This window comes from Magnolia sinica, chromosome 19 (genome assembly GCF_029962835.1).
Source record: "Magnolia sinica isolate HGM2019 chromosome 19, MsV1, whole genome shotgun sequence".
NCBI classification, from domain to species: Eukaryota; Viridiplantae; Streptophyta; class Magnoliopsida; order Magnoliales; family Magnoliaceae; genus Magnolia; species Magnolia sinica.
The window spans coordinates 14,843,717-14,860,553 of NC_080591.1; positions in this window are offsets into that span (position 1 = coordinate 14,843,717).

Below are 16,837 nucleotides of genomic sequence, written 5' to 3' on the forward strand. Positions count from 1 at the left end.
ATCAGAGTAATGCGGAATATGCTGATGAATCCATGAATACCATTAGCTGTATCAAGGTTATGCGATGCAAGGCATGAATGATGTCGACCATACCAAGACCATGCGATGCAAGATGCAACTCAAGCATGCAAATCCTCATCTGAGCCCACATATTAATATAGTTAAACTTTGAAATATAACCAGGGTCTAGTACACGCCAACCAGATTGCCGCCCCCATCGCGTGCAATAAGGTGAGTGGAAGAGACCTCACTATCCACCTGCTAATATCGGGCTGGGCTCGTCGATAGCGGACCCATTCCTTGAGCTGGTCAAACTCAGCCTAGCTTTGCCCCCTCCTCTCGGGCGGGTAAGGCCGCACCCCCTTCCAACCGACTACGACATAGTGGAAAGTGCGGCCTCCTGGTAATTGGCACTCGACGTTTATCCACCCACTCGGTCTAGACGTTGAAGCAACCTCTTGGTCCCATAAGGGTTTAGGGACTTTCACCCAAGGATATCCATAGCACCCCATGTAAAACAAGATTTTTGGTATCCAACCCTGCCAACCACGATATGCCTGTGGAGGCTACGACCTTGATGTCGCTAGGGCGTACAGTAACCATGTCACGCAATGCAAGATGCATGAATCACGCAATCTAGTCATATAACAAACATGTGCGTACCGTGTGCTCGTGTTGGCAGCTACCCTTACCAGGGAGTCCATAACAATCTGCCCAATGGCATGTGCTATGATTAATCACTGATCTCATCACAAGCATGCAGATGATGCGTATGGGCATGTATCATGATGCTATGTTGCCATATACTCATGATCAGAATCGAAAATCGAAATCGGCAATCGTAAATCGATAATCGAAATCGAAAATCAGAATCGGTAATCAGAAATCGATAATCGGAATCGAATATCGGCTTATAACTAAGGCGGGGATCATATATGAACTGCCGGTCAAACCATAATATAAAGATCGGTCGTCGGCCGTGATTATATCAAATCTGATAGTACGAACCGTCCGTTTGCGGTGAATGGAGCCCACTTATTTGGGTTAACCCATGAAGAGAATGGGCCTAACAAGGCTTAAGGGAAGGTCACAATGAGGACATCTAACCGTCATTGCCCATCAATGTGGACGTCAAACCATCATTGCTCCTAAGGCATGACTGCTTAAAAACATCATCACATACATCATGGTGGAATCTTAATCAAATTGGCCGATTTAAATGAGTCGAATCAATTGGGCCGATCAATAGGCCGAATCAGTGGGCCGAATCAAATGGGCCGATCAATGGGCTGAATCAAATGGGCCGACTCAAATGAGCCGGGTTGCATGGGCTGAGTCGAATGGGCCGAATCAAGATGGGCTGTTCATCCAATGTTAAGGATCATTATAGAGCACACATATATAAAAGAAATAAAAAAATTATATCCAAAGGATCATCTGGACCATACCACAAATGGCAATGGTGATATTGATACCCACATTTAAAATTTAGAGGGGCCCACCATAGTATTTATTTTTCATCCAATCTGTTTATAAGGTCACAAGGACTTGAATCAATAAAATAAAATAAAAATAAATAAATATCATATTGGTCCGGAACTTCTGTGACGCCAAGAGAGTTTCAATGGTAGACGTTGAATCTCATTGTTTTCTGCAGTGTGGTCCACATGACATTAGATCTGTTTTTTTTTTGTCCCAAGCCTTAAGATTGGCTCACCAAATGGATGGGCGGTTGGATGAGCCACATCCATCAGGGTGGGGTCCACAAACGTGGCCCACCGTAGCACGAGCTCGCCAAATGGGTAAACGGTTTGGATGACATATATAAGTCATGGAAGGGCCCACCGTCCAGATGGCTGGACGGTGGGATACAAAACCTACATTTATGGTGGGGTCCAACCCACCTGCTGACGCCAGCAGCAGCTGCTGTGGCAGCTGCAAAACAGGTGCACGGCGTGGATGAAATCCACAACACGGTGGGACCCGTCCAAAGGGACGGACGGTGTGGATTAAGGCCCATACATCGCGTGGACTCCACCCGTCCAGATTACTGGATGGCGTGGGTATAACATATACTAGTGGTGGGTTCCACACACGTGGCCCACCTTACATATATATATATATATATAAAATATAATATAATATATTATATTATATTATATTATAATATAATATATCATATTATAATATAATATAATAACATACACCAGTGGTGGGTCCCACACACGTGGCCCACCTTATATATATATATATATAATATAATATAATATATCATATTATAATATAATATAATATACATAAATCATAAAGAGTCACCGTCTAGACCCTGAATGTTCTGGACGGTGCAGATCCATGCATACTTACATGGTGGGTCTTCACATGGGGTGGGCCCCACTTGGACACACGCATGATGGTGTGGTCCGACTAGATGGAGGGATGGCGTGAATGGGTCCCATGGACCCCACCGTCTGTACACACTTCACTGTTAGTGCACCCACGTCAGTGCACCCCCTGTCAGTCCACACCCATGCCAGTACACATACTCCATGTTAGCCACCTCCACAGGGATCGATACCAAGACCTCAAGTGTTGAAACGAGGCATCTTTCACTTGGTCTGCCACCTGAGCTATGGTCTGGGTGGGTCCCAGCATTGAAACGAGGTATCTCTCACTCAATCTACCACGTGAGCTATGTGGTGCTGGGACCTACGTCAGAGTACACTTCACTGGCAGCCACATCCCACGGTTAGCCACCTCATCAAGGTGGGCTCCCTATGGACGGTTGGGATAGCATATAAACATCATGGCATGTCCCACATGGATGGGGTCCACCGGTAAATGGCTTGGATGATATACACACATTATAGGTGGGCCATAATCATAGAAAGAGAGAGAGAGAAAAAAAGAGAGAGACATCGGCAAAGATGGAGGGGCCCTGCCACTATGGGCCCCTCTTTGATACAAAGCCTACATCAAGGTGGGTCCCACCATAAGTGGGCCCTTACATCACAAAGAAAAATTAGTGGAGATTTAAGATCACCCACCGTTCCTTCTTGCTCCCCAGGCTTCCTTTGCTCCTTAGCTTCAATCCTAACGGAGGAGATGGAGTTTGGATGGTTGAGATGAGAGATGAGAGAGTAGGAAGTAGGTCACACACAAAGCTCTCTTGGAGGTTTGGGAAAATGCTTGGACGTGGGATTTTTTGCTTGCTTGGGAAAGTGAGTTAGTAAATGAGAGAGAGGGTTGTAAAGAGAGGGAGAGAAAGAGATGGGTGATGGATGTGGTGGTGATGGATGTGTAAGATACTTTTTGACTTTTGTGGTAGATTGTGTAAGAAGGGGTATGAGCTTGTAAGAAACTTTTGACTTTAGGGGTTGCTTGGGGAAGGGTGAGAGGTGATGTGTACTTGACATGTACTTGACATGATATGATTGATTTGTTGATTGATTGATGTGACAAGTCGTAGAGATTCTCTCAGAATTCGTACCCGCGGTGTTTCCCTCGCACCAAACGCTGGCCCACATCTCCTGGTTAAAGTATCGCCTTGGCACGCGAGACGCGGTATCGAAACCTTGGCGACGACGTGGTCGCTAGGGTACAAGTCTCGGGTTGAGTTGACTCGGGTTGATGGCATGTGACTCAGGGTCGCGCGCAAATGCCGGTTAAGGGTCGAAGGTTGCCGAAATTCGACCGGAAAGACCGCAGAAGTCTACGGAATGGTATGGTCTAGGATACGAGTCTTAAAAAAAGAATCAAAGCATTTCAAACAAATCACAAGACAAGATATACGTGAAAAAACTCCAACAAAGGTAAAAACCACGGATGCAAACTTTCACTATGAAGAAAAAAGAAGATTACAAGGCAATATACTAACCTCTCCCTTGTAATCTTCATTTTTCTTCATAGTGGAAGTTTGCATCTGTGATTTTTTACCCTTGTTGGGATTTTTCCACGTATATCTTGTCTTGTGGTTTGTTTGGAATGCTTTGATTCTGTTTCTGGTTTATATTTCTTCCTGTTTATCGTTTGTGGGTGAGACCGGAGATTGGATCTCGGTTCACTGCGTTGTTGGCGTGCTACGCAACACTCTTAACCAAACACCTTCTTTGAATGCCTTCGTCACTTCCATATACTAAGCTCCGGTTGTGAAAAGAGAAACCACATACTGAAGCTTTAACTTCCAACTGATCGCTTCACTTGCTAATATAAATAACTAACCAAAACTCAACCTTCTATTATTCATGTTTCTAGCGTAATCCGAATCCACACAACATACAAGTTTTTCTTCTAATTTTCGAATGTTAAGACGTAGTCCTTCATACCTCGTAGATATCGAAGTAGCTATTTTATTGCCTCTCAATGTTGCTTGCCGGGGTTTGACATGTATTTACTTACAACATTGACTACATGTGAAATATCACGTCTCATAGAGACCATGTCATACATCAATTTGCCGTTTGCGCTCAAGTAGAGCACATGAGACAAATGCTTTTCTTCATCTATAGTGGGATATTACTAGGGCAGTACACGAACCGAGTTAGCTCGGTTGGTCGCTCGACTCGACTCGAAAAATCTCGATTCAACTCGATTTGAAACTGAGTTATAACGTCATGGATTTTCGCTATTTTGGATTTTCAAAAACCCTTGAAAATTTTTATTATAATTAACTTATATTGTCACTTACTAACCATTAACACTCGATGTTAGCCTATACGTGAACGGTACCAATAAAGAACCACACAAATCCGATTAATCGACCGTAAGAAGCCAATGAATTCAGCCGACCACTTAAATACCGAGTTTAGCCACATGATTTGTTCACATGGGGCCCAAATTTAGTTGTCCTGTCACTGACTAATTAAGGTAATCGCAACTAAATAAAGACCCACCTAAAGTCGAGACAACTAGGGGTCAGATCTTAATTAATAAACCAAACTGACCTATTATTCTTTTAGCCTAAGAACCAAACTGACCCGTCATTTACACTAGTTGCGAATAGGCCATACCATAAATTTAGCTAATTCAAACTCTAAACATGGTGCACAAGAAATCTCGCTACCCAATTCATTCCAGAAATGCCCTAATTATCCAAACAAGCTCTAGACCACTCGTTAGTGGGCCACTAAACCCGAGGCTATAGAAATATGTTTATCTTAATGAGCTTGACGTCTATCGCAGGACATCGAGCTGAGATCGTGTCTCGAATCATTGGACTTGGACTCATAAGTCGAGTGCTTGGATTGTGTAAATACCTTATATGAAAATATGGAACTTAAGTGAAATAAGTCCATCTGTTCTTTCACAAAGTTGTAACTTTGGGACCGTCAATTCACGACCAAATTCGGGGTACCGACTAATGATATTGCCCCACACATATCTATATAGCCGTGGCCCCGATCGACCATTGGTAACCGTCAAACAGACTTCTGATCATACTCGTCAATCGATGTGTCCAAATGGCAGGCCAATTATGTCTGTCTGTAGATCATCACTAGGGCCAATTATCCTATGATGGGTGTCGACTCCTACGCCCCATAGTGGCCCCCAAATGGTAGAAAAATACTTCCCTAGGGCTAGTATAGTAAAAACTTTAGGGCCATTTACACCAAATCTGGTATTATATAAAGCATTCATTTGGGCACCCCCTCCTCCCATACGAATTTCAACAAGAGAGAAAGGAAGGGAGAGAGAAAGAGGAAGAGAGGAAGAGAGTGAGGTCCTTGGTGCTTGCTTGAACTGGAATTCGTTCGACCAAATCCAAGCCATTACCGTTTTTCTCCGTCGAATCCACCTCGATGCACAATCGAAGGTAAGAAATGCTTCCCATCACCAATTTAAACTATCTCATGTTAGATTCTATGAATCTTACCTACGTTTTCTTTGATTTGATTAGGAATTGATATTTTTTCCTAAAACCCCAACCCTATAGGCGCTAAGTCGGACTAATCATTGTAAAGGTGCAGACCATTATGCTTAGGTTTTCATTTATCGACCCTTGAGGGTGTCAGTTAATGATGTCTTGTGGTGAACGATTTGTAAATATCTAACATGTCTATATTTCGAGTTTGATTGCAATATGTGTCATTGGTTGTTTATTGATGTTTACATGTTTGATAAAATGCCCAGGTGATTAAATGCGTTGTTCTAATGATGCTCACATGTTTGGTTGAATGCTCGATTGGATGTGTTGATTTGTTGATGCTTACATATTTGATTAAATGCTCTAGTGAATCTATTATTCCATAGAGGCTCACATATTTGGTAAAATGCCTAGGTGATTAGATGAGCGTTCTATATATGCTCTCATGTTTGATAAAATTCTTATGTGGTTGTGTCGTTGAATCTATATTGACAGCATGATGAATTGCTAAGTTTGTAGTGATGCTTAGGTTGCTTAAAATGTCAGGTCGGTCGGTAAATTGCCTAAACCAAGGTGTGGCCCTAGTTCGGTCGGCTACTATAGGTTTGTTTGATCAACCTGGGTGAACACGGATGACCGACAGTAGCTAGACTACATGGTCTGCTTGCACCCAATGCCAGTTGCGTCGGGGTTCTCTAAGGTCAATTAAATTAGTCCATTAGCTAACTAATCATGTATGTTCACAATGTATGACATGGTTAAATTGAATCTAGGATACCACGTTTCTAATGGATGGTCTATTCATAACTATTATTGCGATACGATCCCCCTAAGACTCATGTACCGGATATGGTAGTATAGGACACCGAATCCAAGCTGTCGGCCTACGTCGGGGTGATGAGCCTCCCCCTAGTGACCAGTGAGCACTAATGGAGGTGATAGGTCATTGTTCGAACGACCCCCGTCAAATTACCTGGCCAATAGTTCTGTGCTAGAGTATCGTTCGAATGACCCGGATGTGAATGGAATTGGGTGATGAGCCATTTTCTTTATGTGTTTTTGATTTGATGTGATAAGCCCGCACCTTAGAACTGAGTGATCATACTTGGTGTTTGGGTGATGACTCATATCGGGTTGATCCTCATACCTTTGGGTATCATACTGTACCTTTGAAATTATTGATTGGTGAGATAAACAGGCGATACCTAAAGTTGGATCAAGGGATACTTCTAAGGAACCGCTATATGCGGTAACGAGCCATGTGATCAGGATAGGGACTCGTGATATAACGTCGGTATGCTAGCTTCGCCAATATGCTGTATGAATGGAACTAAATAATTACTTAGCTAACATACGCATCAATCGCATTGGATTAGATAGGATGTGACGATTTGGCGTTAGACTCGTGTGATGAGGGAGTGTTGGCATTTGCAAAATAGGCATTGATGTCGCATGTGAGGGAGTGTTAGATTGAAAGTGCATGCATTATTTCATAATCTCATTCATACACTTAACAGGAGTATTGAGGAAATGCTTGATGTCTTGTTTATCATTAACTGTGTTGATTGAGTTAATAACACATGTAACTTAGAACTAATAGAACCACTGAGTTAGCTACTTACTCCCACCTGGGATGGTGTTTTAAAACACCAACCAGGCATTGTTGTTGATGCGGGTTCTACCGAAGCCTTTGGCGGGTAGACTTTGGTCCGCTTGCACTTTCGCCGTGATTCCTTGGGAGCGTCGGGCGAAGCTGGAAGACCTTGCTTTTATTTTAGTTCTCTGCTTTATGTGTAAATTTTATTGCATGTTCGTTGTGTCTTGTATAATCCTCATTTTGGGCGATCATCACTATCGGAATTGTATTTTTGACTCTTAGCCCCATATTTTTAAATCTTTTGTTATCTCTATCTCGCTTTAGTTTCTCTAAGATGAATTTCGCAACTGTTATTATCTGTGTGTGAAATGAATTTGAATCTGAATGAGGACACATGTGTGTTTTCATTTGGTTAACACTTGGGAACTCGGGACCAAAGTCTATGTACTCGGGTGCCGATTTTCGGGGCGTTACATGAGTTCGAGCCGAGTCGAGCTGATTTTTTGAGCTCAAAAAAATTTCGAACTAAGTTTGAGCTTGCCTAAGCTCAACTTGACTCGGATTGAACCCAACTCGAATTGAAATCGGATCGAACAAGTTCGGTGACTCGGTTACTTTGATATTGATGTTGCTCACCAAGTGTTTGATGAAATGACTCAACGAAGCGTCGACTGGTGGCAAGAAAGGTATGTTTCATTCAATAAATACCATTTTTTCTTGATTTTGATGTTTCCTACAACGTGTTTGATGGGCATGAACCGATTACCTGTAAAACCGATGTTGGTGTTTTACATATAGTGATAATTTGAAGGTGCAGTTCATGTGTTTATAAAAATACTGCATGGGTGATCTTGGCTCGAACTAGCCCGAGCTGCTGATCGGATCGAACCGAGCCGAGCTGGCCAGTCAGGCTTGAGGACCGAGTCAAGCTAAGTTCGAGCTGAGGTCAGCTAGTGGCCGTGCCGAGTCGAGTTATGCCAAGCTTAACTCAGATCGACTCGTATACACCTCTAAATATTACTATAAAGAAAGCTGAAAGTAAGCAGCATGGGGTGTGCTAACCGGTTTAGCCTTGTCTATCCTAAACTTGACCAACACTTTCTCAAGATATTTTTCCTAATACAATTGTAACCTATTTCTATCCCTATCTTTATATATATATATCAATGCTGAGAATCCTCTTTAAAACCCCTATATCTTTCATCTCAAATGTCCCTGATAATTAAGTTTTCAATATATTGATCTTAGATATGCTATAGTTGGCAATAAGCATGTCATCAATATATAATACCAGGATAATGAATTCTCCATCACTTACTGCCTTAAAGTAGACACAATGATCATATTCACTTCTGGTAAACTACTTACTTGCCATAAAAGAATCAAATCTTTTATACCATTGCCTTGGCGATTGTTTTAGGCTGTACAATGACATTCTCAACTTGCAAACCTTATTCTCTGACCTCTGTATCTTGAACCCTTTTGGTTGCTTCATGTAAATATGTTTTTCCAATTCCCCATATAGGAAAGTGATCTTTACATCCATTTGTTTCGGTTCTAGATTGTATTGGGCAATCGCCATGATCTTCTGGTGCTTCGATGGAGCAACTGCTATTTCAGTTGGTGAAATATGAGGAGATGTCATGGTGGATTTGGTTTTCGACTTATTCGTCCTTCGATTAAGTGTAACGACTGATAAAGGTGATGTTCTTTTCTTTCTTTTAGCTCAATCTGGGAAGAAAGTTAAGCTATAATCTCTTCTTAAGATTTATTTATTAATTTCTGATAATGGCTCTCATACCAATCGACAAAAGTATCCATTGCTTGTAAATGATTTAAATAGAAGGGAAGATCAAGAGCCATACTAGCTTCTTAGAAAGAAGAATGTAGAAAGTAGTAGAGTTCGACGTTGTCAACAACTGGTCGATTAAAAGGGAGTTGGTTACAAGTTTTCTGGGTGAATGGATAGGGGATGCATTGAACTAAACTGAATTTTTGAGCAAGCAAGTTTGGGCAATATTGCTTGATCCCGACCTAAGCATTTTTGCCGGAATCGATCGTACCTTCATAGGGAAGGTCTCGAACGATGAGGTAACTCTCCCAAGCTAGGTGTGTCTAGGATGCCTCATGGTCGTTCTCCTGTGTAAATCGACCAGTAAACCAACCAGGATAGTATTCTCCATCATGAAATGGAGTGAACGATCGATTTCATTTATTTCTACTCAATGAAAAAATAAATTGTTCATATAGGAAGAGAATGGTTGGATTGATTGAGGGGAATGGATGATGTGTTCGCCATGGGAAGAGTAAACAGCCTTAGAGTGGATGGAGTGGTATACGATGGTGTTGAAGGTCAAATATTGCATATTAGACCTCAGTTATCACCTGATTTTACGAACATGATACTGTTTAATGGCCTATTTCAATCGTGTTTGTGTTGCAAGATGAATTTAGGAGCCTGGACTGAAAAATGGTATTAAAAGCATGAATTTAATGCTCATAAATCACCAAGGTAAGAGATGGACCTCAGGGGACTGAGATCGAAGAATTTACATGCCAGAGATCTAAGAAAATCAAGCCATTCATGCTAAAGAGGCTTGAAAATCGTCCACAATGCAAGATCACAGGGTTTCCACCATTCGTTTGGCTCAAAGCCTTATATCTGGCCTGAAATCCAAAATTAACCGTACACGTTGAATTTCAGCCATTGGATCCTTTTGGAAGTGGCCCAATAGACAGATTAAGTCTTAAAATACTAATTTAGAGCCCACCTGATATCTGGATATGCTTCAATTTTAGTCTCAACCCCTTAAATGAGGTGGCAAAACGGATGGACGAAGTGGATTTCTCACGAACATCATGATGGACCTACATGCACATTGCATGTACATAGGGTACACATGCACGAGATGTGCACCGGATAGAGAGTCCGGTCAAACAGAGGGCTGACCGACTCAAACTCCTTCCTGCGCGAGATGTCCAATGGACGCACCTACCCGATCCGGTTTTGAGTAGTGAGGCCCACCCATCATCCAAATGGATAATCCGGACCATCTATATGCTCTAGATGGGGGGCTCGACCTTAGTAATGGTGGCCTTTTGGCCCCATGCACATGTATACATATGGATCGTTAGAAAATGCAGGATGAATGACGAGTTGATTTGATACACTGGACTGCACCAATACTCGACCAAAACCACTCCTTTTCGACTGAAATTTCGCCATGAATCCAATGATCGAGGTGGATTTCATCGAAAACATCACTATGGGGCCCATCGAACATGTCAGCGCAATAACTTTCTAAAACGGATGTCTGGATGCATCCGAGAGTTGCAGGGAGTTGTGGCCCACCATCCTTGATCGGTTGGATGATCTGAACTGTTTAGAGGAATCCCAAGCAAAAAAAAAGACCAAAGCCATAGAGAAAAACCAAGTTTTTGACACTTCCTTTGGCTGAAAATTCCACCCGAACACAACATGTTTGCATTTTTGCGAATTGCATTGCGAAAGGCTTTCTCCACTGTCTCCAGCACTCTAAATCATCCCTGAAGCCTATTAAAGTGAGGGAGGACGTGGAGAACATCTATCTCTGGATGAAGAAAAGAAGAGAGAGAGAGAGAGAGAGAGAGAGAGAGAGAGAGAGAGAGAGAGAGAGTGAGAAATCGGGGGTCGGCCGTGGACGACTTCATGCTTAATCTTTCCTATTCATTATTTCTATTTCTTCTTTCCTTCAAGTTTAGATGATCATGGTTATGGCTAGCTAAACCTCTTAGCTAGGGCTAAGAGGTGAAGCATGTAGCGTGATGGGTAGTTTTTTATGGCTTTAATTCATGTTTAGGAACTCTCTTTGATTATAGTTTGATTATATGGAATATTCATAGTTTTTAATGGTTTGTTGTGACTTAAATTACAATGGATCTGCGATAGCTTTGGATATTTTCTATACATGTATGGAGGTTATGGTCGTAGGAACACTGTTGTTCACCATCGTCTCACGGGCATGGTTGGATGACGGAACCTTTCCCTATGTTCATAACTCTCTTAGATTGGATGTGGATTAGTTAAATTCTGTTGTTTACTTTGTCTCATGGGCATCGTTTTGTGATGGAATCAAGTCTAATTCTCATAACTCTCATATCTTGAAAATTGGATCAAAGGAAGTTCAGATTTGATTTTTAAGGTTATATCCTCCAGCTGGATGAAGATGGGACTCTAAATCCAGTTGTGTTCTTGAATCAAGCGTAAATCTCCTTGATCTCTATAAGCGGATCCTTAGAAACCCTAGTTTCCCATCTTTGAATTTTACAAATTTTAATTAAAGTGTTTCACCATTATTCTCTTAAATTTACCTGATTTAGATTACATCTTCGTCTAATTCTAGTTCTAGTTACTTTCAGATTATGTATAAGGTTTAGTCCCTGTGGATTCGACCTCGGTCTTACCGAGATTATTACTATATCGCAACCCTATACTTGGGGTGTGAACAAGAAGGATGAAAGTACTCATAGATATACATTTGAAGAAGCCACAATGGTCCTCCTTTAAGAAATAGACCGTTAGTGGTAACTTTGTAAATACTCTTGTACAAGTGGTTGAGTACAAAAGGTGCTAAAGCAACTTTTCGACCTTAAGCAAGGGCCTTGGCCAGATGAACGTATTCATTAGTAACTTGTAGGGCATTCATGCAGAGCAGGTAATAGAAAATCCAAAGTAGCAAAAAAACCATGTGTTCCTTGTAACTGACTGGTTCACTGCGATTATAGTAAGCTTGCAGAAAGTGAGAATAGGCTTTACCATATTTATTCAAAAAACATTTTACCTCTTTCTATGTGAAACTTAGATAAACGACTTCACCAAAAAGAAGAAGTTGAGTGACAGGTGTGATGTCGAAGATGGTTGGACTCATGCGATTGCAGCCAAAGAAGAATGTATTGGTAGAAGAGCTCTAGAATGTCGAAGATGCAACAAGGATAGCGAGATCTGAAGGCTAATCGTAGATGGAGAGCTTGATGCACTTATAAATGGCTGATTCTCTCCATGTTGTCTCATATTGAGATGAGACACGAGCATACCAAATGACCCATTTAGGGAGGGGTTTTGGCCATGATCGAGGATTCTTTAGAGCATTAGAAGGATCATGAATGTTTTCTGACTGGATCAACAAAGTTTTGCCAGGGCAAATTAGAAACAAAGTGTCCATCATACTGACTTCTTCAACACCAGTCGTTGGAGTGAATGCCGGGCCTATATATTAGTAGTCTCTAATGGGTGATTGCAAGATCATTTTATCGATGTATTTCTTCGTGAGAGCATCCATCAATGTGACGAGATCATTTTACTGGAATGATGGGTAAAAGATGAGGAGGCAGCCATTGCTTGAGAAAATGTTGAAATTCAAAGTTACTTTGAAGAAGAGGGAATGAAGGCATAAGAATGAAAATGGATTTCGAAACAATGCTTATATCGGCCGAGGTAGAGGAGTATTTGTTAGGGTATAATTGCAATTTTATGTGAAATGATGTAATAACACGTGTTGGCATGGGGTTCGATTCTTGCTTCGATAAAAGGCAACCATCCCTAACGTATTATGATGAATCGGCCGAGGGAAGTTATTGGCCTGCTGCCACGTGTGGATAATAAATACTGAATTAATGAGGCGTCACACGACGCTTTCACCTTTTTCGAAAGGCGAAGTGTTCACACCCCAAGTATAGAGTTGTGATGTAGTAATAAACTCGGTAAGACTGAGGTCGAATCCACAGAGACTGTACCTTGTACGTAATTTGAAAGTAACTCGAACTAGAACTAGGCGAAGATGTAATCTAAATCAGGTAAAAAGAAGGGAATAATTGTGAATTTATCAATTAAAACTTGTAAAATTTAAAGGTGGGAAACTAGGGTTCAAGGATCTACTTGTAGAGATCAGGGAGATCGTATGCTTGATTCAGGAACGCAACTGGACTTAGAGTCCCATCTTCATCCAGTTGGAAGATATAACCATGAAAATCAAATCTGAACTTCCTTTGATCCAGTTTTCAAGAGATGAGAGGTATGAGAATTAGACTTGATTCCATCAGAAGATCATGTCCATGAGACAAAGCAAACAACAGAATTTAACCAATCCATAACCAATTTGAGAGAGTTATGAACGTCATCCAACCTTGCCCGTGAGACGATGGTGAACAATAGGGCTCCTACAACCATAACCTCTATTCATGCATAGAAAATACTTAAAGATATCGCAAATCCATTGTAATTTAAGTCACAACAAACCATTAAAAACGATGAATATTCCATATAATCAAACTAGAATCGAAGAGAGTTCAATACACATGAATCAAAGCCGTAGAACACACCCCATCATGCTACAAGCTTCACCTCTTAGCCCTAGCTAAGAGGTTTAGCCTGACATAATCATGCTAAAATCTCAGAAAAGGAAATGAATAAACAAAGAAAAAAAAAGAAAAGGAAGAAAGATCTCCTGAAAACCGGCTTCACACTACTTCAAGATGCCTCCACGGCTGCCCACGTCCTCGGATCTGATTTGATGCCCTTCTCCATGCTCGCTCTCCTCCTTTTATAGACTAAGGTGGTCGGTGGAGTGGTTGTTTACACACAGCAACATGTGCAGCCGCGAAAACGCAAGTTGAGTTGCATTTTGATGGAATTTTCGGACGGTGGACGATCCAAGAGTCAATTTTGCCTCCATGGTTGGGTTAAAGATCCCCTATGAAGGTTCTGAACGGTTTGGATCACCCATCTGACCACAAACAGAGGCCCACAACTCCCCGCAACGTCCAGAAAAATCGGACGTGTGTTTCTTACGAATTTTACTGCGATGGCATGTTCGGTGGGGCCCACAGAGATGTTTTCAGAGAAATCCACCCCGTTCATTGGATTCCTGACGAAATTTTAGTAAAAAAGAAGTAATTTTAGTCGAGTTTTGGTGTGGTCCACTTATTAAAACAACTCACCGTTTATCCTGCATTTTCTAGAGATCCACGTGTGTACGTTTGTATGGGGCCAAAAGGCCACCATGGTTAGGGTCTTCCCCACCCCAAGGATGCAATGGACGGTCCAGATCAGTGATTCGGACGATTAGTGGGGTCCACTGGGCATCGCAGCGTTGGACAATGTTGGACGCTATCTCCTAGCGCGAGACGGAGTGGAAAGAGACAGGCGGGGCTTAGTCAAAGAATGTTGACCAATCCCGTGTTGTGTGCATGCGCGTGCAATGTGTGCACACTCAACCCCATGTGGAGTCAACTATGATGTATATGAGGAATCTGTTCCGTCTATCCCTTTTCTCATCTAATTTAAGTGGTTGAGACCGAAATTGAGGCATATCCAGAAATTAGCTGGGCCCCAGATCAGTATTTTAGGGGCTGATCTGTCTGTTTGGTTACTTCAACAAGGATAAAATGGCTGAAATTCAACGTGTATGGTTAATTTATGGTCTTCAGGCTAAATATAAAGTTTCAAGCCAAACGAATGGTAGGAACCTTGTGATCTTGCATTCTGGGCGATTTTCAGGCCCGTTTAACGTGAGTGACGTGATTTTCTCAGATCTCTGACGTGTAAATTCTTCGATCTTAGTCCCCTAAGGTTTGTCCCTTGCCTTGGTGATTTTTGAGCATTAAATCCATGTTTTTAGTACCATTTTCCAGTCTAGGCTCCTAAATATACCTTGCAACACAAATACGATTAAAATAGGCCGTTAAACAGCATCATGTTTGTAAATTCAGGTAATAACTGGGGTCTAATATGCAATATTTGACCCTTAACACGAAGTGACTTGGGGGGCAATGTTCATCCCATTATCGCCATTCCTTATGAGAACCAATCAGAATAGGCTACGTGTGATCTATACAGATCTGCATGGTATATTTGAAGATTTGAAGAAGAGTTTTTGGTAATAACAACTGGAATGTATCAAACAATGCCACATCATTATTTAAGCGACTGATAGAAGAGCAATCGTGAAGGGGCGATTACGAGACATATGACAAAAGAAGAAACAGAGGAAGTCATGTAGTGGTGAACAGTTATGGCAATCGTTAGAACATGGGAATGATCCAGATGACCGGATTAAGGTAATAAATAGTAAAGTAACCAAACATGAAAATTTTATCTATACTAACCTAATCAAACCAAACATTACCTTTCAATTATCCTTTTAATTACCAGTCAATTTACATTACATAGTGTAATCTTTTATCTTCCCTGTCAAGCTATTTCTTAGTATAACCCTTTACTTTCAGCTAGCTGTTTACATTCCGTAGTGTAACGTAGCACTAATCAAGTAGCTGGTAGTTTTAGCTGTAATTTGAGTCTATGCTTTCACGCTGGATTCAGTTCTTTATTTAGAAATGTGTTTTGCAGCTGTTCTCTGCAATCGACTGTAAGAATCCCTCTCTCATTTTACTTTCTATGTATTGAAAAGTCCTTTCGTATGAAAGGCAAATGTGTAACCTATCATTAGAGGAAGAACCCCACCCTCTAAATATCGCCTAATCCTATTTACACATTAACAAGTGGTTGAACAGGTGGCCGATCTCATCAGATCTTGGTCATACACTATGTGTTAGCCTATCTTGGGGCTTGGGGTCATAGTTATTTGGTTTGAATTGAGCCTTAATTCCAATTATGGCATGCCCGTATTCCAACTGCCGACTGCCGAAAACCAAACACAGCAACCAACAGAAGTTAGGTCTCTCTAAATATAGAAAACTAGCAGCATGGTAAACAATTCTGTAGGCAAAATTCCCTAGCTAATTTGGTGAAGCCCAACCTCTACAAAGCCCATCTTTACAAGAAAGTAATAAAATTTGTTTTTTTTTTCTTTCTTTTTTCAAGGATAGTAATTTCCTAGGGAAACTACTTCCCTTTGCTTGTGAAAATCTTTCTCCTTATGTGTGAGTCTCATATACATCAATCCATGCACCCAATTTACAAGGCACATTATAGATGGACCACTGAGGTAGGACATGGCATGGATACACTTGAATTGAGCCTCAGGTGAAATAAAAGCAAAAGTAGTCCATCATATTCAGGCTGGATTGGGCATGGTGTAATTGGGCCTCAGGTGTGTTTGGTTTGAGGAAATTTAATTCGAATAAGGAGTTGTTGTTTGAAGTATGAGCCGTAAATCAACCATAACTTTTGATCTGAGTATTGTTACGGGACGCGTAACCTATCAATACCATAATGGGCCATTTGGGGTCAACCAGGATGTGGGTTGCATCTATCCGTTTTGTGAGAAAACGCATGCTTTCATATAAAAAATAAAATTAAAAAAAAAAACCATTACCATTTCATGCTAGGACTCCACTAAGATTTATCTGAACTTTCTATTTTTGGTAAATTAGACTTTAAATTC